General features: G+C 39.2%; 1 long non-coding RNA gene across 1 annotated transcript; it reads right to left on the bottom strand.

The window, feature by feature from the left end:
• Positions 1 to 15260: 15260 nt before the first annotated feature.
• On the bottom strand, positions 15261 to 20041 carry LOC311595800. The gene is made up of 3 exons (XR_014778568.1): positions 19596 to 20041; positions 16037 to 16141; positions 15261 to 15454 (listed from the first exon to the last, which is right to left on the bottom strand). It is a non-coding gene; the product is annotated as an uncharacterized lncRNA (long non-coding RNA).
• Positions 20042 to 22210: the final 2169 nt, after the last annotated feature.

The following is a 22210-nucleotide window of genomic DNA, read 5'->3' on the forward strand; positions in this document are numbered from 1 at the left end:
GAGCAGTAAGCACTCCTGACTGCTGGGCTATCTCTAGTCCTTAAATTATATTAAATATCCAATTCCTATTAGGGATAAAAGGTCTCCAACACAGGTACCAGGGACATCTACATACCAAAACAAATTTTGGGCAAATTCCCATTATTCAAATTAGAAAGGCACATTGTGAGGTCTCCGTTCATCAAGAGCGGTTACTGACAACACCTGTAACATAGGAGTCATGTCAAGTCTTTCTTTCCTACACTGCGAACACCTCTAACTTATCTTCTTTTCTCCATGACATTGTCACTGTGAATAAGTGACAGCAGCTGTCGAAGTGCCCATTGCTAGTACAGGGGAAACACTTGCTAGGTACATAGCTGCACCAGTTTGATGTCTTAGGAGGATTCTTTTCCCAGAACTATGTTTGTTTCAATTTTTACTTTTTAAATCTTATAGATAAGTTGGAAGAATGTAACAAACCACTCAAGTTTCTTAATAGCTGACCCTTAAAATCAGATTTTTAAAAATATTTCCAAGCAGCTTTTTTTCCACATGACTTTTTTCTTATGGAAAGAATGAGTAGTTATCCTTTCTACTGACCTATCCCTGCAGCAGATGCTGAGCTAAGTACTTTACACTCACTATGTCAGCTGCACAGCCATGTCTGTTGTAACAGGCTCCAAAATCACTGTTTTAAAGAATAAGCGCCATAACTTGGTATCAAGTGAAGTGCATTTTCTAACAGTTAGGATCATATTTAGAAGACTAGCCAGATCTCATGTGGGTCTGTGGTAGGGGAACAGGGTTTGAAATGAAAACGCTGTCGGATTAACGCAAAAGGCAATGTGCTTGATGAGAAGATGATCTGATTGGCCAGTGTGGGAAATAGCTAGTTTATTTTTCTTTTTTCAATCAACAATCGAATTAGATCCACATTACAATTACTTAATCAATTTCTCAGCAGTCAACTGTATAGCAGCTAGGATCTGTTTTTGTTACACTGATAGATATTATTTCAATCATATATCACTGGGTCATTTCCCAGCATGAAATTTGAGGGATGGGTGTGGGAGGTTGGTATCTAAAACATGTTTGTATTACTACAAAAAAATCACAATTTAATAACTTTTATGTTCTCGTTTAAGCAATGGAAAGAAATAATGTATTTCCTAATTGTTTATTCTAATTAACTGTTAATTGGTGTTTACACATTACATTTCAGAAACTATAAATCAAACCCTGCACCAAATGGTGGGAGTCTCAGCTTTTCCTGGCAAAGGTGGTATTTTTCATGGCTGTAGTATCTATTGGCTTAAAATTAGTGTTTAACAAATATCGTTGAATTTTACATTTACACTTTCAGATAGTGGAAGAATATAGTCACTGACGAATCTATTCCTAAACCAAAACAAGACGAGATGAGTCTAATTCCTCCTTGTTTTCAGGACGAAAGATCTTTAATCATAGGGATCTTTAGTTGTGAGGGAATTTCTACATATTATTCTACTTTTTATCCAAGTGGATCTTTTCATAGAAAAATGTTCATAGGGCATTTAATCTGTTTTATCAAAGGCATTTCACCTGAGCAAGTAAGGCAACATCATAAAGCTAGCTGCTCAGGGATCATAGAGGCAGTAGGCTTCTCAGGGCTTGCCATTTAAACCTGAGTAGGAAAATGATAGCATTTTAACTCACCCGTTGCTTGTTCTTTCAGAAGCATGAATAACAGTGTAACTGGCAACAACATGTCAGGCTCCATTGTACTCCAAATCCTCTTGCCAATTTTCATGTAATCTCTGCATGTAAAAATCATCTTCCAACTGGATCTCAATAGAAACCTGAAATCTTATTTTCCAACAAATCCTTACAGCTCCTGGACTATATCATAAAAAGCTACTGCCTCCCTACACTCAGGTGCTAACCTCTACCCCACCTCTAAACCATTGGATCCCAACCTTCCTTGTGCTCTGACCCTTTATTACAGTTCCTCATGTTGTGTGACCCCACACACACAACCACAAAATTATTTTTCTTGCTACTTCATAACTGTAATTTTGCTACTGTTATGCATTGTGATATAAGTATCTTTGTTTTTCATTGTCTTAAGCAACCCCTGTGAAAAGGTCATTTGACTCCAAAGGAATTGAGAACCCAAAGGGGTTGTTGCCCCAGGCAACATTTTCTTTATTTTATTTTATTTACTTTTTATTAATTTATTCAGATTATAGCTCAAGTGTTATCCCATCACATATATCCTCCTGTTCCTCCCTCCCACCCCAACCCTATTCCCTTCCCATAGGTCCATGACCGAGGGGGATCTCCTCCCTCACTTTATGGTCATAGGGTATCAAGTCTCATCTTGGTAGCCTGCCTATTCTTTCTTTGAGTGCCACCTGGCCTCCCCATGAAGGAGAGGTCATCAAATATGGGGCATGAGAGTTCACATCAGAGTTAGTCCTGCTCTCCACATAACTGTGGAGAATGTCCTATCCGTTGGCTAGATCAGAGTAGGTGTTTGATGTTTACTACTTGTATTGCCCTTGGTTAGTGCAAGAGTTTGAGCAGACACCCCTGGGCTCTGATCCACCCATTACGATGTTCTTCTTGTAGGTTTCTAAGGTCCTCTGGATCCTTCTATTTCCCCATCTATATTTCTCTTACCTAGAGTCCAGTAGGATGTCCTCACATCTATCCCAATCTCCTGGAAAGTGAAGACTTTCATGGGACACCCAGGCAACATTTTCACCAGTGCACACTGTACCGAGGGGACTTTTGCTTCAGTTTATTCAAGTCAAGCCTGTTCCTATGTTACCTTCTGTGTAGGACGGCCACAGTCACAGGGTGCAGAGTGGCTGGCATTCGGCAGTTTTGGATGAATGTGGGCATTATTCACCATGTACAATGATATGTTCCATTTGACTGACATTGTATTGAGCAGATAAATAGTAAGACGTGTAGGAGACAGATTATTATTTGAGTTAGAAGCATAACTGGGGGAGAGGTGTGACCATCTTTTCTGAAGATGGCCTCCCTTGTAAATCAGAAAACAATAAGGAAAGCTGCTCTTGCTCCATCTGGTAAAGAGGGCGGTTATGTTTCCTCAACATCAATCTAGTACTAATATCAAGTGGGTAAATGTTAGTTCCTCGGATGGCTGTTAATGACTACAGTCTATGGGAATCTTATCAGAATCCGCAGGAATGATTATTATGAATGACATTTGGGGCATTATTCCAGGCCTTCAAAACCAAATTTTCAAAAGTTATACTCCATAAATATGAAATTTGAATAAGTACCCACGCAATCTGTCTAATTCTTACCATCTCTTAGGGTTTTTGTAAAGCACAAAACTGAGCATTTAAATTAGTAGAAGTTGATGTTTTTCTCCCCTCCAAGGCTTTGGTCTGAGACACGTTTAGGAGAGTTTGTATTAAAAAGCACTGAGCATCTTGGAGCTTTAGTGAGCTTGGGGTTGCAAATATTTCAGACAGGAGCATAGTTTATCCTGGTCTGCTAACTGTAGCAAGAAGAATGCCCCACCCACCCACCCAACTAGTTTCTAGAAAAACAAACCTTTGGAATTTGGATTTAGAGCTCTTTTCAGTCTAAATGCCAAGCCCACGTGACTGGCTGTATCAATGGATAATGAGAAATGCTGAGTTCCCTGAAGATTTCTGACAATGATATGCAAAGAACACGCAATAAGTGACCTTTCTACAATCTTGTCTTTTATGTGATTTCTTTCTGTTTCTTAATAATGTCATTTAAATTACTTTATCTTTATATTTTCACTTGTACTTATTATTTTGTGTCTCTGTGTATGTGTGGGGGGGAGTGAGAAAGAGAGACAGAGAGAAATGGAGGCAGAGACTGTGAAATACTTTATTCAGTCCTTATAGTCCTACTAGCACTCAATAATATTTTAAGACAGAAAACTGTACATATATTCTTGTTTGGGCACTGTGCAAATGAGTCCAACTGAATAGCTCTTCACCTCAGAGCTTAGAAAAAAAAAACGACCAGCCATACAAACACACACAAATAAATGAACAAAAAACCCAAGAAGTACAAAATCTTGTTTGATAGTCAGAAAGCAGAATACATGTAATTCTTAAAAGCATAAGAATAGCCAGATACGGTGGTGTACACCTTTAATCCCAGCACCTGGGAGGCAGAGGCAGGGAGGATTGATGTGATTTGAGGCCAGCCTGGTCTACATTGCAAGTCCCTAGATAGCCAGGATTATATAGAGAAATCTTATCTCAAAAAAAAAATCAGAATAAAGTTTTTTGAATCTGCTAATTATCATTGTTTTAATGTTCACAGGACTAGAATATCTAGTGGGAACTGATGAACTGGGTCAAGTAAAATTGGAACCCATTAAAATCCCAACCAGAACTTTGGAAGGACAGAGGAGCTTGGCTTCCCAAGTGCAGTATTGCACATACCATACAGGGCATTATTTGTGTCTTGGTTTCCTCTTCTTTCCTCTAAACAAGAAAATGAAGAGCTGGAAATCCCCATGCCCCTGAAGCTCCTCTTTTTGTCGGCATAAGATCTGAGACAAATTCTTATTATAAACAATGTTAAGTAACCAGTTCTTAGGCTTATTCTTTGTTATGAGGCCTGGCCTCATAATGTAGGCTTCCAAGGTCATTATCTGTGCATTAAAACAAAGGCATCAGAGTGAGTCTGTGTTTTGCTAGCTCTTCAAAGGAGATCTGCCTGTCTCACTTGTTTGGAACAATGTGTTTCCAATGATGTATATTTCTGTGCAGAAGGCATCATCCCCTAATTACAATTTATTTTTGCCTATTCAAGAAAAAAAAACCCACAACAGATGTATTTCTACCAACTCTTGGACTGTCACATGGCCAAAGAACAATTGCATAAACACTTCAAATAACTGTCTGGGAGCTTAGGCATAAATACTCTCCCCCACCCCTCATCCTTACTGTTGTGTTATCACATTTAACCCGGAAGCTCTCTGAGCTCTCCTCTTCCCTACTGAGGTCTCTCTGAGCTGTAGATGGTAAGCATCAGAAACAAAATCATCTACAGAGAGCAGAGCAATCGCTGTTTGAATGTCACATAGCCGCCTTTATTATTTCAGCTGGCATCTAGAAAGAAAGGTCCCTCTATTAATGAGACCAGCACTGGCAGGCCCATTATAATAGATTTAGGCAAATTAATAACAGACTTGCTGTTCTGTCTCTTGTTTGTCCGGCACTGTTTTTGCCACTGATCTCATGGCTGCAGACATTTGAGTGGGACACCCATAAATGTAACATGGCTGAGGAAACGAAAACTCCACTTGGAACCCTATTTACTATTGATAAGACAGCACGCTAACCCAAAGCCTCTCTCCCCATATTCTTGCTCACATTTGCCCTAACCCTAACATAACTTAAGAATACAATAGGAGCTCTTGTGGTTTCTTAGCAGGCAACAGTATCTATTGTACACTCACTATGAGAGGGATAATCAAACAAAACTTGAATAGTGCAAGGTCTGTCTAAAATAGGTCCCAAATTAATTCTAAATTAGAGAGCACCAGTCTGTTTTTTAAAAAACCATGGGTGTTAGAAGCCAGCTGTAAAACTGTTCCCATCTGTACTAAATGCCTACAAGTAGGACTTTATAAGTCATGTTTAGACGCTATCTCTGGCTACATAGGCAAGACACATCATGTCAACCACACTATGTGGCTCTCTTTTTAAACTTCTCCATCTACACACTCTTTGAGTCACATGTAGTTATTTAACATATGAGCATCCTTACATGTTTAAAATCTATCTATAAGTGACTTCATAAGACCAGACCTTTCAGATATCACTTTTTACTGGGGACATGTATTATTAAAAGAATTTGGAAACTTTTTTCCTTTTTTTTTTTTTTTTTTTTTTTTGTAATATCACGTCAAGCCTAAGTCTTGTTTGTCCAGATTACTTTGAATTATTCTGTGTTACAATATTAGATAGTTAATTATTATGTAAATACTGCTGAACATCCTGTCATCTAGCTGGCGTTAATAGAGATATAAGCCCCACATCGTTCTTCAGTTCTTGCTTGCCTGGAACTTGCTGTGTAAGGCAGACTGGCCTGGAGCTCACAGGGATCCATCTGCCTCTGGCTCCTAAGAGCTGGGATTAAGCAGGTACCACCAGGTTGGGAAATTCTAAATATTTAAGGACGTACATGGTTCTATCTCTGTTAATACTGTGAAATACAATGTCTTTTCAACCACCTTCACTGTTCAGCAATTTAAGAACTAATGCAACTTGTAATTGATTTTTAAAAAGAGAGATCATATAGTCCCATTTACCTGAAATCATGGGAACGTCCATCACTTTGCAGAGAGAGAGAGAGAGAGAGAGAGAGAGAGAGAGAGAGAGAGAGAGAGAGAGAGAGAGAGAGAGAGAGAGCCAGGAGCCAGTTAAGTAACAAAGCCACAATAGTATTTGTGCATTAGATATCTTACCTGGTCATGATGATTATGTTGTTTTCAAGTATTTGTTCATTTGTTCTGGGTCCCTGTTTTTTTGGGGGATGAGAGATGGAGTGGAGGAGAACCAGAAATACCCATGTATGTCCAAAGCTGAGAAGCAGCGTCAACACTGCTGGAGAAAGGACTCTGCCTATGTTTATCTTTGCATATTTTCTTCTAAGAATCTTTAATGAGCCTCTAAAATTGTTATAGTATACACAGATAATAATCAGTGAAGTTTTTTTTTTTTTTTTTACCACATTGCTTCTGGAAAAACTGCTTTGTGCTCCAGTTTTAATTAGCATACGATTATCCGTTGCTAATTTGAGGGGTTTAGTCTAGAATTAGCACACAGCTGCGGCAGAGAAGGCATGGGCATAATTTGCTGCATTAGCTAGAGTCCAGGCAGAGGGGAAGGAGGACCCCAGGAGATGCAGTGAACCATGTCCCCTAGACAGCTCCCTAAATTTGTCAGCAGTCACCTATCATTTAACAACGAATCCTTCTACAGGAAAGGCACTGTTTCTAAACTTGGATTATTTTGCAACACAATCCAATATAGAGTGACCTTCTCGTAATGAAAGATTCAAAACATTCCCAAAACTAAAGAGAATGATTTAGCACAAACGCTCTCAATAGTCACATTAAGTAAATATCAAAAATACTACTGTGTTTTCTATCTCTTTTTAAAAATTCATTAATTTTTCAAAAAGTGTGTGTGTGTGTGTGTGTGTGTGTGTGTGTGTGTGTGTGTGTGTGTTGTGTCTATGAGTCCCTTTGGAAGGCACAAGAGGGTGTTGAACCTCCCTGGAGGTGGAGTTACAGACTGAACTTGGCTCCTCTGTGCAGCCTTTTCTCCAGACTCACAATGAATTTTTCTACAATCAATAAATCTCGAGGGAGCAATTGGAGATCATTTTTAAAGCTTACACATGTGCACCCATCCTTATCCTCCCTCTCCCCAAAAGTGATCACTATGACATAGATGGGAGAGGTGCAATACATTTTCCATGTTGAAACCCTACAAAAATTATATATATTGGTAAACACATGTACACACACACACACACACCATGCTGCTTCAACTTTGTTTTTCCACTCCACATCTGCATTATGTGGGATGGTCTCTGCCCTGTGCTATCCTCTATACATGATCATGATTCTACATTTAATAGTTACAGCAAGCACAGTGTCTCTTCCTCATGTCCATGTGTGGGGTTGAAGATCCCACGTGCAGTGGTTCTCACATCAAAGCCATAGCACCCCAGGAGCCCTTGGAAATGCAAAGAATTATCTTTCCACCACAATGTCCTAGTTATGTAGGCTGCCATTACAACATAACACAGCCTAGAAGGCTTAACCAAGGTGATTTTCTCACTATGAAAGGCTTGGAAGTTTGAGATCAAGGTTCCTATAGGATCCACCTATGCCGAGGCCTCTCTGTCCTGTAAATGATCAACTTCCTTCTGCATCAACACAAACTTTTCCTTCTGTTAGATGTGAGTGTCTTAGTCTCCTCTTCTTATCCATTATATTGGGCAGAATCCCACACTAAAGACCTCATTTTGAATTAATTACATATTAAAGACCATATCTCCTAATATGGTCATATTCTAAAGAGTATTTTGACATCTGAATGGGAGGTATGGACACAATTTGGTACTAAACGAGTTGATATTAACTAGGGATAAAGAATCTGAATAGGCAAGGCTGAAAGGAAGTGTACTTTATGGCCTCAGAGTGGAGCAAGATACCCTATGACATAAACCACGCAGGATTTCTGTCCAGGAAGGACACACAGCTCAACTTTCTAGCATCTTATCAAAATGCTTTCTAAATAACTATCAGTTTGAATTATGAAAATGGGGCTTAAAATCCTCCAGACTTAGAATCAATTGATGTATTCTCAGACTTTGGAAATGATTGCTAATATCATGGGTATAAACTGTTGTTTATTGTTTCCAGTTTTATTTATATGATTCTAATGAGTATGGCAATATATATATATATATATATATATATATATATATATATATATATACATACATATATACACACATATATATGAAACATGTAACATTTCATCTTTTTTCCTTTTCAGATTTATTCTTCTTCTGTACCTTGTCTCTTTGTTGTTTCTGAGTTTTTCCCCAGTAACTTCTCCCTGCATGTGACTTACTATACAACCGGCATCATGCTGAAGATAAATACAATTGGATGTAGTCAAATCTGTCAGGGCTTTCATTTGTGTAAGTGCTGTTTACACCATATGTTAAAAGGCCCTCTCTACACAAGGGTCATAAAGAACATTCTGTCCTATTTATTTCTAAGAGATACAAAGTTTTCCTTTCAAATGTAGGTCTTTATCTAAAACGTATTTTTGGTCATATGCAGTGTAGGGATTTATATATTTCTTTCTGCCTGAATACCCAATTGGACTATCAACATTTAGTGAATATTTTGTCATTTCCTTACCTCACTCAAATAATTCTCCCATTTTGACCCATTTTCTACATGTCTTTGCCAGCACCTGGACTATTATAACTGCACTGCTTTTTGCTAAGTCTTGATATCTCCAAGGGAAATTATTGCTTCTTATTGTTCTTCCAAATTGCCTTAGTTTTCTTTGCCCTTTACTCTTCCATCTGAGTGTTTTAATTAGTTGCTGAGTTGGTGAAATAGAGAAATAGATTGGAGTTTCCTTGAAGTACGTTAAATTTAGACACTAATTTGGAGAAAATTTTTATCTCTAAATATTGAGTCTTTCCCATCATGAGTTTGTTATACTTCACTAATTCGGGATTTAAGGATTTTAGTTATATGCCAGTTTTTAAAATATATCATCCATCTTTAATTAGAGCTTAATTATATTTATCTTAAATGTTTGATGCTCTTGTGAATGACATCTTTGTTACATTATTAAATTCAGTATTAATGGGTTAATTCTCAAGTGATTTTGCTTTTTAAATACTGGTCTTATAGTCTACCAATTATAAAATTCTCAGTTTAACTCCGATAGCTTATTTTTCAGATTTTAATTTGTTATTTTTACTAATGCGTATGAGTTAGTGTGTTTGTGTGTGTGTGCATGTATGTGTGTGTTCCTTAGTATATGCCAGTATTCAGAGAGCCCAAAAGAAGATCACTAGATCCTGTGGTGCAGGAGGTTATGCATCAGTGGATGGTGGACACCAAACGCTTAACTTCTGAGACACTATATCTGTAGTACGGCCTACTTCATATGTAGATTATTGTATCATCCATGGATGATGATAAATTCTCTCTCATAACTCCCTAACTTATTTAAAAATATCTTTAATTTTCTTTTTTCTTTTATTAAAGAATAGATTCCTTTATATATCTTGATTATGGTTTCCCTTCCCTTTATTCCTCCTAGTTATTAAAATGGCTATAACACTTAAATCTTAGGTCCATTTGCTTAGAATATTTTTTCTGTCTCTTTTCATCGAGTGATTGAGACCAGTGAAGTTGAGATTTGTCAAGAAGCAATGTTTGTTGATTCTTGTTATTTGGTTGTGGTGTCCATGTATGTGTATGTATGCGTGTGTGTGTATGTGTGTGTGCATGCGTGTGTGTGTGTGTGTGTGTGTGTGTGTGTGTGTGTGTGTATGTGTTCTCTCTTTTGATTTGCTGGATTATTTATTCCTTGTATTTTCTTGAATGTGGTTACCTTCTTCAGGTTGAAGCTTCGCTTCTAGAACCTTCTAGGGCCAGATTTGAAGACAAATGCTGTTTTAGTTTGGTTTTGCTACAGAAGGTCTTCTTTTCTCCACGCACTGTGATTGTGGGCTTTGATGGGTATAGCAGTCTAGGCTGACATTTGTAGTCTCTTAGAGTTTGTAGAACATCTGCCTAGCCATTTTGGCTTTTAGAGTCTCCATTGAAAAGTCAAATGATATTCTAATAGGTCTTCCTTTATATGTTATTTGGTCTTTTCCCCTGAGGCTTGTAATACTTTCTTCATTCTTATGTTTAGTGTTTTAAATATTATGTGCCAAGAATTTATTTTCTGGCCTAGGCTGTTTGGTGTTCCGTGTGCTCCTTGTATCTTGAAAGACATCTCTTATTTTGGTTAGGAAAATTTTCTCCATGATTTTGCTGGAAATGTCTTCGATGCCTTTGAGCTGGGGTTCTTCTCCTTCCTATATTCCTATTAGTATTAGACTTGGTCTTTTCATAGTGTCCTAGATTTTCTGGATGTTTTGTGCCTGGATTTTTTTTTTAATTTAACATTTTACCTGACTGAGATAACCATTTCTACTATCTTGTCTTCAATGCCTGAGATTTTTTTTTATTCTTCCATCTCTTGTATTCTGTTGGAAAGGCTTGACTCTGAAGTTACTGTTCACACTTCTAAATTTCTCCCCCTAGATTTCCCTCTGTTTTTGTTTTCTTTATTGATTCCATTTTGGCTTTCATGTCTTGAACTGTTTTATTAATTTGCTTCCACTGTTTGTGTTTTCATAGATTTTTGTAAAGGATTTATTCATGACCTCTTTAAGATCATTTTTAGGTTCTTGTTTTCCTTAAGCCACATTGAATTTCCCAGAGTAGAGTTCCTGGGCTCTAGTGGAGACATTGTCCTGGTTGTTAGTGCGTGTGTGGTTTGTTTTTTTTTTTATGTTGGCATCTAAGCATCTGGATTTGGGATAACTGTATTCTAGGCACTTACATCTGGCCTTAACATCTTTAAGTGGGGTTTTGTTCCTCAGTTTCTGTTGTCCTCTCTGGTTCATAGGAGGTAGGGTGTGGTGGCTCTGTGTTTCTGGGATACTGCCATGTATGTCTACTGCAGTTTATGCATAGAATGTGGTTTTAGGTATCGGGAGCTGACGGTTATGAGGATGGAGTGGGAGATGAGGATTGAGGGGGTCCACGTGAAGAAGAAAAGCAGAATGTTCCACCAGGATCTGCACAGTCCCCAGAGAATGAAGGCAGAGAGTGAGGAAAATCCATAGCAGCTATTCTGCTACAGAGCATGGTATGAGACTTCAGTAGTCGACTCAGAGGAGAGGGGCGCACATAGAGGTGCGAAGCTCTCCTGCCTGCTCTGCCCACCTGCTCGCTCCTCTGTTAGGCTTGGCTGATGGGCTCCTAGGGATTGCCTGCTGGAGTCTGTAGCTGGGACCAAGAGATAAGTGGTGAGGAAGGGTGGAGGAAGGGCACGTGAACTACTGAGGGTGGGGGCATAGAGACAGGGGAGGCTGCAGCAGGTGGTTTCTGCAGAGCTGGAGATGAGACTCCGGTGTTGGATTTGAAGGACAAAAGAGAGAAGTGAAGATCTGTAATTGGCCTACCTGCTTCCATGGTCCGTGGGCTGTAGGTTCCATGAGAACCTCCCTACACATAGTCTTTTATCTATATTTTAAAGCTTAACTATTAATATTAACTCTGTGTGTGTGTGTGTGTGTGTGTGTGTGTGTGTGTGTGTGTGTGTGTGTGTGTGTGAACCCAGGTCCTTACATATTTCTAGTATCCAACCCTTTTTTTTCACTTTTTGAGGCAGGGTCTTATTTATTTACCCATGGTGGCCTTAAACCTGCAACTCTCCTCTTTCAGCCTTCTAAGTAGCTGATTTACAGGCCTGAACATTTAGGCTCATATTAATATAATATTGCTTACTTATGTATTTTTCTCTTTATCTTAATTGAAAAATAATTACATCACTTCCCTATCCCACTGCTGCATCCAATGCCTCCCATGTGCTCCACCTTTTCAAATTCATGGCTTCCTTTTCCTTAGTTATTATTGTCACACACACACACACACACACACACACACACACACACACACACACCACTCTAAACCTTCAGTGTTGCTTTTCATACATGTCAGAGTTGACCATATGGGATCAGATAGCCAATTAGGTTCCCTAGAGAAGATCCATTCTTGCCAGGAGGAGATAACTGCCTGTAGTTCTTTGTCTAGGGTTGAGGCCCCATAACATCTCTCCCTCTCTTCTAGCCAATACAGAATAAAGCTATGGAGTTTCAAGGCATGAAGTACAAAGAGGATCGTGGAAAGTACCTGGACAAGTCAGAGTCAGAACTGCAGCTTCCTTGTCTACAGTGGGTGACCTTGCAGTCCTTCTTCCTGGTTGATGTGAATTATAAAATTGCCAGTGTCATGGCTCCCTCTTACCTTCCTCAGGGAGTCCCCTAGAACATTCCACTGGCCAGTAGTCCTGCTGTAGTACCTGGACTGTGTTAAGGCAGTGTTGGAGAGAGCCCAGGGAATGCCTGCTGAGGCTCACATACTCAAAGATACAACTCTCTGACATACAGATGCAAAATTGCAATGGATACTAGTAATAGAACACACACACACACACACACACACACACACACACACATATATATATATACACGCACACACTACCTTGGATATTACACTTAACATGATAGCCATAATTAACATGACTAGTAATTATGAACATTTAAAACTATGTAGTATGTGTATGTGTGTGTAAATATATGTGTGTGTTTACTTAATTAATGAACTATTGTTTGACTGCTACATAAGTCTCGGTTTTGGTCCTGAGTTTCATTTGATTTGTCACTAGTGTTATCATATTGTATCCAGTGTCAGTTACCATGAAACTAATAAATAGGACCCCTCACAAGTAAGTAAAATATATTTTCGAATTTTCAAGAGCATTAAAAAATGAAAATCAGTCATCAAAGTAGTGATTTTTACAACCAGGCAGATTTAACCTGAGTTTCATAAAATGAACAAAATTGTTCATGTCAAACAAATAGCAAGTGCAAAAGATGTTGAGGGTAAAGAAAATGAAAGCCTCATTTTGATAAAAAAAAATCTCTTGTTTTCACTGTCTCTGAAATTACAGAAAGAACATTATTTCAGCTTCTCTGTGCAGAAAATGTAGGAACTAACAAGCTGTAGACTTACCACTTTTATTTTTCTCCAGTGAAACCAATTCTGGTGGGAAATAAAGCAGAAAGCAAAAGATGGCAGGTCTTAAAAATCTTATGAATCTTCTTGAGAGGCTAGAGTCCCAGTGTCAGGAACATGTACAGGGGCAAGGCATGATGGGATGAGTGTAGAAGTCAAAGTCTAGTTGTCACAGAAGCGAGTTTCAAGTGCCACTCTCATTTTTCCAACATCATTTTGGAGCAGTCTTTGAGCGCATCATTGTCACATACATCAGGCAGCCCTGAGTTAGAGCAAAACTAAAAGCGCAAGATGCCTTTGTATTAAAGAGCTACTGACAAGAAAGGGCACTGACCCAAACCTGTCAGCCTTCTCTCAGTGTTCTGCATCCTAACTTTAACTTACACTGAATGTATCATGCATAGAGTTTTAAAATTTGTCTCTCTGCAGTCACTTAATCAAGAGTCTTTTTTTGTCTGATTCTATTGTCTCTCAACTTTCTCCATTTTCACTGAAGTTGATTATTTCTTGGTGGATTGAATAATGGTGATATTTATTTTAAAATTGTTGAAAATTGTTTTTCTAACAAAATGTTGGGAAAAGTAAACAAACCTGGAACCAAAAAAAAATGATCACAAATCATGTCAAATATAATTTATATTATATATAAAGTTGTTTCAATATTTTGAAAAAAATCAGTGAAGTATGTTACCATATCAAAAAGTAAGATTAAAAAATCATATGATTTCATCTGAAAGGAGTACAAAAAGAACTTGTCTGAATTTATATCTACTAATTATCTTTTTTTATGTGTTTAGCAAAACAGAAATGGAAGAAAACTTCTTCAACCAAGTAAATGCCATTAATGTAAAAAATATTTGCAAATAACACAGTTAGAGGGGGAAAGCTGCATGCTTTCCATTTCAAACTGCTACAAAGGCAAAAATGTATAGTCTTCCCACTTTTATTTACTATAAGTCTTAGTGTAAGAGAGAAAATGCACCTCACAAGTCAAAGAGGAGATGTCATAGACTGTTTACAAATAACTTGCTGGTTTGAATCAAAAAGTCCTAGAGAATATGTAAATAGTTGCTGAAAACTAATGGGAGACTTTAGACTGATTATTTGGATAACAAATCAATCATAAAAATTAACCTTTTACTACTTTGCAATACTAATTAGAAACAAGTTAGATAACACAATGCTTTTTTGCACAGAATGGGGTGCACAGAATCATAAAATAAGGTTCATAAATTGGATGAATCAATAAGTTAAGCAAATTTCATTCAAAAATGTTGTAGAGATTTGACACACTCCCAATTAAAGTGCCAAAGACATTTATGTGGGCATAAAGACCCCTCCCCTCAAAGAGCTGATTATAAGCATTCCATGAAAACAGCAGAAAAGCTGGAGTAGCCAGCCAAATTGTAAAATGAATCAGAGCAGCAGGACTCCAATCTGAGGCAAAACCTACAATAAACCCGCAGTGCTTAGGACAGAGGAAGAGCACAGGAGCAAATGTCTAGGTGGTGCAGCAGACCAAGCAGTCCAGAGAGCCCCACAGTGTGCACTAAACTGACTCGGAAATGACCCAAGGGATAGAGACATTTATATTTCCAATAAATGTTGGAATGATTGAATAATCACATTTAAATAAGTGAAGGCCAACTTTCCCTTCACATTATGAGTGAGAAGCAAACTGATAAGTAATAGCCCTGAATCTAACACCTAAGACCAGACATTCTAGGAAACAGCAAAAGGATCTTATAAACTTTGCTTACATGGTTTTATTGGGGGGGGGGCGGGGTTGAGCAGGTTTCTTTGTGTAGCTGTGGCTCTCCTGGACTCATTTTGTAGACCAGGTGGCCTCGAACTCACAGGGATCCACCTGCCTCTGTGTCCCTGATTTTTAAAGCATATAATGCACAAAGTAATTGACAAGGCTTCTCCAAATAAAATTTTCTGCTCTGTATTTCTCTGAAAGAACACAAGCCACAGTCCATGGTAAAACAGGCTTAAGGCACACATCTAGTAAAGGACTTGTATACTGAATGTGTGGAGAATTCTCATCACCTAAAGAGAGGAAGCAGAAAGAAATTGAAAATAAATGCCAAAAGGTAAATTAATGAAAAGTACATTATTATTAAAATAATTAATCTTGGAGAAATGGAAAACTTTGAAGCAATACCAGTGTACACTTAAAATGGCTATTCCTCTTTGCCTTATTTTTTCTTAATTAAAAAAGAAACCTGGCCACAAGTTTCATCAGAACATGATACAATTCAAACACTCATACATTAGTGTTGTCATGACAAGTGGTGCAGGTATTTTGTTACTTAATTTTCCATCACCATGAGATAACACTCGAGGCTGAGAAACTATAAAGAGAAGAGGGTTACTTAGCTCACAGGTTGGGAGACTGAGAATCCAAACATAATGCAATGTCAGCTCTTGTGTGGGCTCCATTCACTGTAGTACCTCTGAAGACAGCACAGCCATCATGGCAGGAATATGTGCAAGTTAAGTCATGTGACCAGACAGAAAGCCATATAGGATGGGCAGTGGCTAGGATTGTGCTTGTATGGCCACTATTGCATAACAATTATTTCAAGGTCAGAGAAGGAAGAATTTCCTTAATTCTTTTTGTAGTAATACCTGAAAAAACTTAGGCTTTCCCACTAGGCTCCACTTCTTAACAGCTCCTCCTGGAACCACAGTTGACCCAAGCTTTTATCACATAAGCTTTGGAACAAATCTCACCTAGAACAAATGAAAATATATGTTTATGCAAAAACCTGCAAAGAGATGTAGAATATCAGCGGTAAGTTTTTTTAAATTTTTTATTATTAATTTATTCTTGTTACATCTCAATGGTTATCCCATCCCTTGCATCCTCCCAATCTTCCCTCCCTCCCATTTTCTCCTTATTCCTCCCCCCCATGACTGTTCCTGAGGGGGATTTCCTCCCCCTGTATATGCTCATAGGGTATCAAGTCTCTTCTCGGTAACCTGCTGTCCTTCCTCTGAGTGCCACCAGGTCTCCCCCTCCAGGGGACATGGTCAAAGGTGAGGCACCAGAGTATGTGATAAAGTCATATCCCACTCTCCACTCAAGTGTGGAGACTGTTCTGACCATTGGCTAGATCTGGATAGGGGTTTAAAGTCTACCAGCGGTAAGTTTTTTAAAGGCCCATCCTGGAGGTCATATCAATATCCACCAACTGATGAAAGATAAACTGCAGTATTTCCACACGATGAAACATTACTCAGTTATGAAATAGAACAGAGATTCACCAAAGCAAACATAGATATATTTAATGTAATATTCCTAAATAAATATATCTTCAAGGGACAGTATACTGAACTGGTGATGTAGCTTAGTGCTAGAATACTTTCCCAGTACATGTAAGATCCTGGGTTCAATTTCTCAGTGCATAGATAGATAAATGATAAATAGATAGATAGATAGATAGATAGATAGCTCATATATACTGCATGAATCCAGTTATATAACATCCTGGAAAAGAAAAAATTATAATTACAAAAATTGAGTCCATGGTTACAAAGGACTGATCCCAAAGGGATATGAAGGAATAACTGGAGATGACAAAAAATACTTTCGCTCAGTGGAAGAATGCCTACTTAGTATAAAGCATTTGAGTTCAGCTCCAGCAACAACAACAACAAACAACAGAACACCAAGTGTGTAGCTCTAGAAATATTTTATCCGTTACTATTTTTTAATTCATGGGTATGTGTCTGAACATATGTGTGAGGACCGTCAGAGGCCAGCGTCTTGGATCCTCTGGAGCTAGAGTTACAGAAAGTGGGAAGCCATCTGGCACGGGTGCTGAGAGATGAACTCTAGCCCTCTGCAAGAGCAGCAAGCACTCTTATCCCCTGAGCCATCTCTGCAGCTCGAGATGTCTGTATCATTAGCGTCCTAAATGTAAATTTTATCTCATTCAGCTTAATCTGAAAGTAAATTGCCCAATGATCGATGAATAAAATGGCATCCTCACAGGTGATTTTAGCTGACAAGTGACACTAGCAACGGAGAGTAACTGCAGTCACCAAGAGGGGAATCAAAGCCGTTACAGGTTGCTGTCAATCCCTATAACATCAGGTCCATATTCAAGTTAGCTTTTAGTGTCTCAGCAACAGTGTGCACGGGTCTTCTAACCCTCAGTAGTTTCTAGACTTTCAATGTGGTTTCTAGAGTTTGCAAATTGCTCACAGAAAGTCTCATTAACCTTTGATGCCCCTCACTAGCCCTCCTCTGGGATTGGCAGCTCTCTGGAGAAACCACCGCCGTGTGCAACATGGTTCATCTACCTGGCAGTTGTTGTCTTTTCTTGGATCTTTTTCCTATATAAATTCTTTTCTGGTTTGTTGGCTATCAGACTTCTCTGGACAAATAAAACAGACTTTATAATAAAATTGTCAATTTTTCTGATCATTATCATTGTATGAACTACACACGGCAACTCTGCCATTCTCACCAAGAGGACTTAAGGAAACAAAAAACAAAACAAAGAAAGCAACAACAATAAAAACTACATCTCCCTGTCTAATTAAAAAGGATGAAAAAGTAGATGCCCATGGCAAGAATTGTGGAAGTTGTATTACTCTATTTTTCTGGGTTTTTATTTTTGGATATTTTTTCCCTTTACTTTTTAAAATCTGGTGTCATCCATTCACCCTTTTCTGCAGTCTTGACCGTTCCTTAGTCTCGACCCCCACACCCACAGGGAGTGTGCAAGTGTAACTACAGATGCTCAGTGCTCACCCTTTATCAGCAAGATCTTCCACACAGTATTCTACACTGACATTTTAGGTCCTACAGCCCGTCAACTTAGGAGTCTATTTATTTGACACCTTAATATGACAGTTCTTGTGTAGTATTTTTCATGTCCTTCAAGGTGAATTTAAAAAAATCTTATCCTGCAGTAAAGAGCTGGGTCTCAGGGCTTCTCCTTTATAAAATCTCACGATCTCTGGGCCGTTCCTTGACTTGGAAAGATCGTATTTAGATCCTAACTTGATTGTTGACCCAGGGTCAGTGGTTTTTGCTGCGGGGTGATTCGTTGCATTTGTGGATTTGTTCTTGAATGGGTACCACCATGGAAGCAGCCAACTGCCGCATTCCTGGTGCACTTGAGAAAACCATTTCTTTTCAGGCCACAGCTAGAAGCCATTTATGACATGGGAGAAAGGAAAAATGGCACTGAGCCTCACTCTGTGGAACAGTTGCCCACATGCTGTCAGTATGTACAATTTTCTGAGCCTAGAGTGAAAAAAAAAATGAAAGGAGGGTTTTTAAAACCCAGCAACTTCTAAACTCCCCAGTTCCTTTCACCATTATGTATGAGCCTCCCTGACAGCTAAAGCAATTGGACAAACAAGACAGACACAGGAAAGCCAGAGACAGAGCGATGGAATATGAATCACACTGCAGAGAGAGTGACCTTGTGGGAGGAGTCATGACAGCAGAACCATTTGATGTCCTCAAAGGTCCAGAAGCCCATGTCGGAAGCATGATGGTCTACACTCTTAGCCAGTTCAATGCTGGATGCGCATTTTCAAGAATAAAAATGCAGCAGAGGCAGGGTTATATGATGTTGTATATATACAATTACTTCATTTGTATGAGTGCTTTGTTTCATGTTTCCAAGCTGGGAGAGTTAGTTTAAAATGTTTTATTAGTAGTAAAAGGAAAGTAACATACAAGAAGAGGTTGGTTACCTGCTACATTCTGAAAAGGGTAAAAAAAAAAACTTTCTAAAAAACTTCTTTGTTATTTGTGGAGCCATAATTATAGCCTCTAGAATAATCATTGTAATTCATATATTACATACAGTTACTCTTAACCTCTTTGCAACATAAAACATAATGATTCTTCCTAAATCAACATAAAGAAGCCTCACCCTTGCCATGTTTCTAGGGATAAAGGAGAGTCTGTTATAAAACAAGACACCCCATTAAATCGATAGGTAAATAAATAGAAAAGACCTGTAATCTTTCCTAATTTATATATTACCTAATGTATCATGAAGCAAAACTAGCTTTTAGCCACTGCACTCATCTAAATTAAGTAAAATTCACATATTTGATAGGTGGCATATATTATTTATAATTATCCATCAGGGACTACTTCTCTACATATGGCCAAATCTCTCCCAAGTAAAACAAACAAAACATGTGACCATCCCACCTCTTCTGCAAGCCCACGGATGCATGCGTTTGTAGACTCCAGCCCTGGTGGTGTGAGCAAAGCCCACTCAGAACTGTGCAAGGAAGAAATGGCACTCCTGATGGGAAATGTAGTCTGCATTTCCTTGGGAGGATTCCAAGGATTAGTTTCTTTTTGGATCTTGTTTGTTTTCTTCTCTGAGAATTCGATGTTTTGGTTTTGTTCTTAATACCAGTGGGATGGCCTCCAAAGGCTCTTTTCCCAAATAAACTCAGATAGGCTACTTCAGAGCCACGTCCCACGTCTTCACCGAGGTCCTGTTGCCTTTGTGGTTTTTTCACACATGCTCCAAAAACGGCAGTCCAGGGTTTGTTTTTCAGATCTTCTTACTCGTGGAGAAGTTTGTTCCCCCCAGATCTCCAGACTGAGGTCACCGGGCACTCTTTGCAGTGTGTCGGGAGCCAATTAGAGCATTTGTTCAGGCTGGGATGCCTCTTCTCTCAGAGCCTGCTCTTGCTGAATTTGCTGGGCTTTTACTGTGATGTTGAAATCTGATCTCGCTTGACTCCTACAGCTGGCTCTGATCAGCCTCCTCTAAAGAGGAAGTTTCAATTAGCACAGTTTCAAATGTGCTCTGGAGGTATATTTTTATGGCTGCTCGACTAATAGCACTCTTTGTTCTTAGTGGTGTGTGACTCCTTAACAAACACAGCCATTCGCGTGAGTCATGGAGTGACTTTATAGCAAGGCTAAGCTTTGCCAAAGCCAAAAAAGAATGAGACAGCCAAATTGAATTAGTGGCTGAAACACATTAATTTATGCTAGATAAATGTTATTGTGGTCCCGTGGGCAAGTACTCAGGTCACAGGCTTTATGAACGATTTGCAGGAAGAGGGCTTCCTGGCAGTAAATCAACCAGAACAGGACTTTGAGAAGGTCTCACAGCCACTAACTCTCGTCTGTTTCCTGAAATGGCCTCCGCCTCCCCGACCCCTTTCCATTAAGATGGCTCGTCATTTTGGGCCCATTTTGTGATGGTTAACGTAGAAGCAGTTGGATGAGTTATTTGCGTAGCCTCTGCCTGACTCTGGTGGAGATACGACCATCTATTATGCCTGTGGCTCTCACCACAAGCAGCTGCATGCGCATCGTTCCAGCCTCCCCGATCTCCGTGGGTACAGACCTCTGGCTGAGCCCCAGCTCCCAGAGTCCTCGCAGCTGCCTGCGTGTAAATGGGAGGCTTGATGTTTCCGACACAGCACACCCAACCAAGTCCTGACAAGGCTGTTTCTCTTCTGGGAAGGAATTAGATCCACTTAAGGCTGGCTTAGTTCTCAAGTAAGAAAAGTAGGAATAAGTGTTTTCTGGCTTCAAGTTGTGGCAAGGGTGAAATGATGCCAAGAAAGAATTATGTATAAATGATAGTGTTTAAACTCGTTTTCATGTGTTTGGATGCATCTCTGCCAAAAAACTGACAAGGCCTCTCTGTTGGCATCTTTGCAGAGGGAGACCACTCACACACTGAACATTTTCTTAATAAAGAAATAATTGTAAGTCGTTGGTGTCTAGGCAGGTGATAACCAGTTTACCTCAAACAGTCTTTGGCAAAACTCAAAAAAAAAAAAAAAAAAGGAAAGCAACTGGCTGGGCAAAGGGTGATGAATTAATCTCCCTGTCTCCCTGCTCTATAATCACCTTCTATTCCCAGTGTGTCAGTCCTGCCAAATTTAGAGCTGTGGCTATGGGCATCAGCTTCACAGTGCATTCTAGGTCCCTTACTGGTTTGGAAATCTCGAGCTGATTGGGACCCTCAGTATGCTCATGTAGATAAAATAGAAACGATGGTCATGGCTGCTTTTGCAGTGGCATAATAAAGGCTGAAGAGCATGTGGCTACAAGCAAAGAGCATTGAACAAAGAGCTCTCAACAGGCAGCAGGCTGCATTGATCACTGCTATTGCCGTCTTACTGGCCCTTGTTGGCATATTTTTTGTCTATTTTATTTGGGTTCTTATATCTACCACACTTCACCCCAATCCCTTCCAGCACCCCAACACCAGATAAAAGAGGCAGAAGGCTAATGGGGAGAGGTGAGTATTGAGACCTTTTTAGACTACTTCCTGCTGGTTAGGGGCATTGAGTTCCTTGGGGCAAATCCAATCTTCGTCTCATCAGACTATCTCCAACTTCTCGTCTCTTTTCTCTTGACCACTTGACAAACCAGCAACAGCAGCAGGAACAGGAAGAGGCAGGAGAGACAGCCATGCTTCCTCTCTTGGGACTCTGGTCTTTTTAGATTCTCTCTAGAGTCCCCAGAGTTAAACTGTCTTCAGCAAGCAGAACCACACCCCTGCCAGACATGCCCTAGGCAAATCGTCTGCTGCCGTGAAGCAATGCCTTATCCAACCTGGTATTAAAACAAAAACCTGTGTACATAACATAACTGGAGTTTTAAAGACATCAAAATTCTCACTCCATGGTCCAGAAAGAGAAGACAACCTCTGCTATTTATTTCAAAGTTCCCCAGTGGCCAGCAGGAAGAGATGCGGGCTGAGAGCTGAGGTTGCTTCTTCTTGGCATAATTTATGCTCCTCACCTGAAGAAAATCTTGGGCTAGTCAGCATATTCAGTTTAACT

This window comes from Acomys minous, assembly GCF_964271855.1.
Source record: "Acomys minous genome assembly, chromosome: 4".
NCBI classification, from domain to species: Eukaryota; Metazoa; Chordata; class Mammalia; order Rodentia; family Muridae; genus Acomys; species Acomys minous.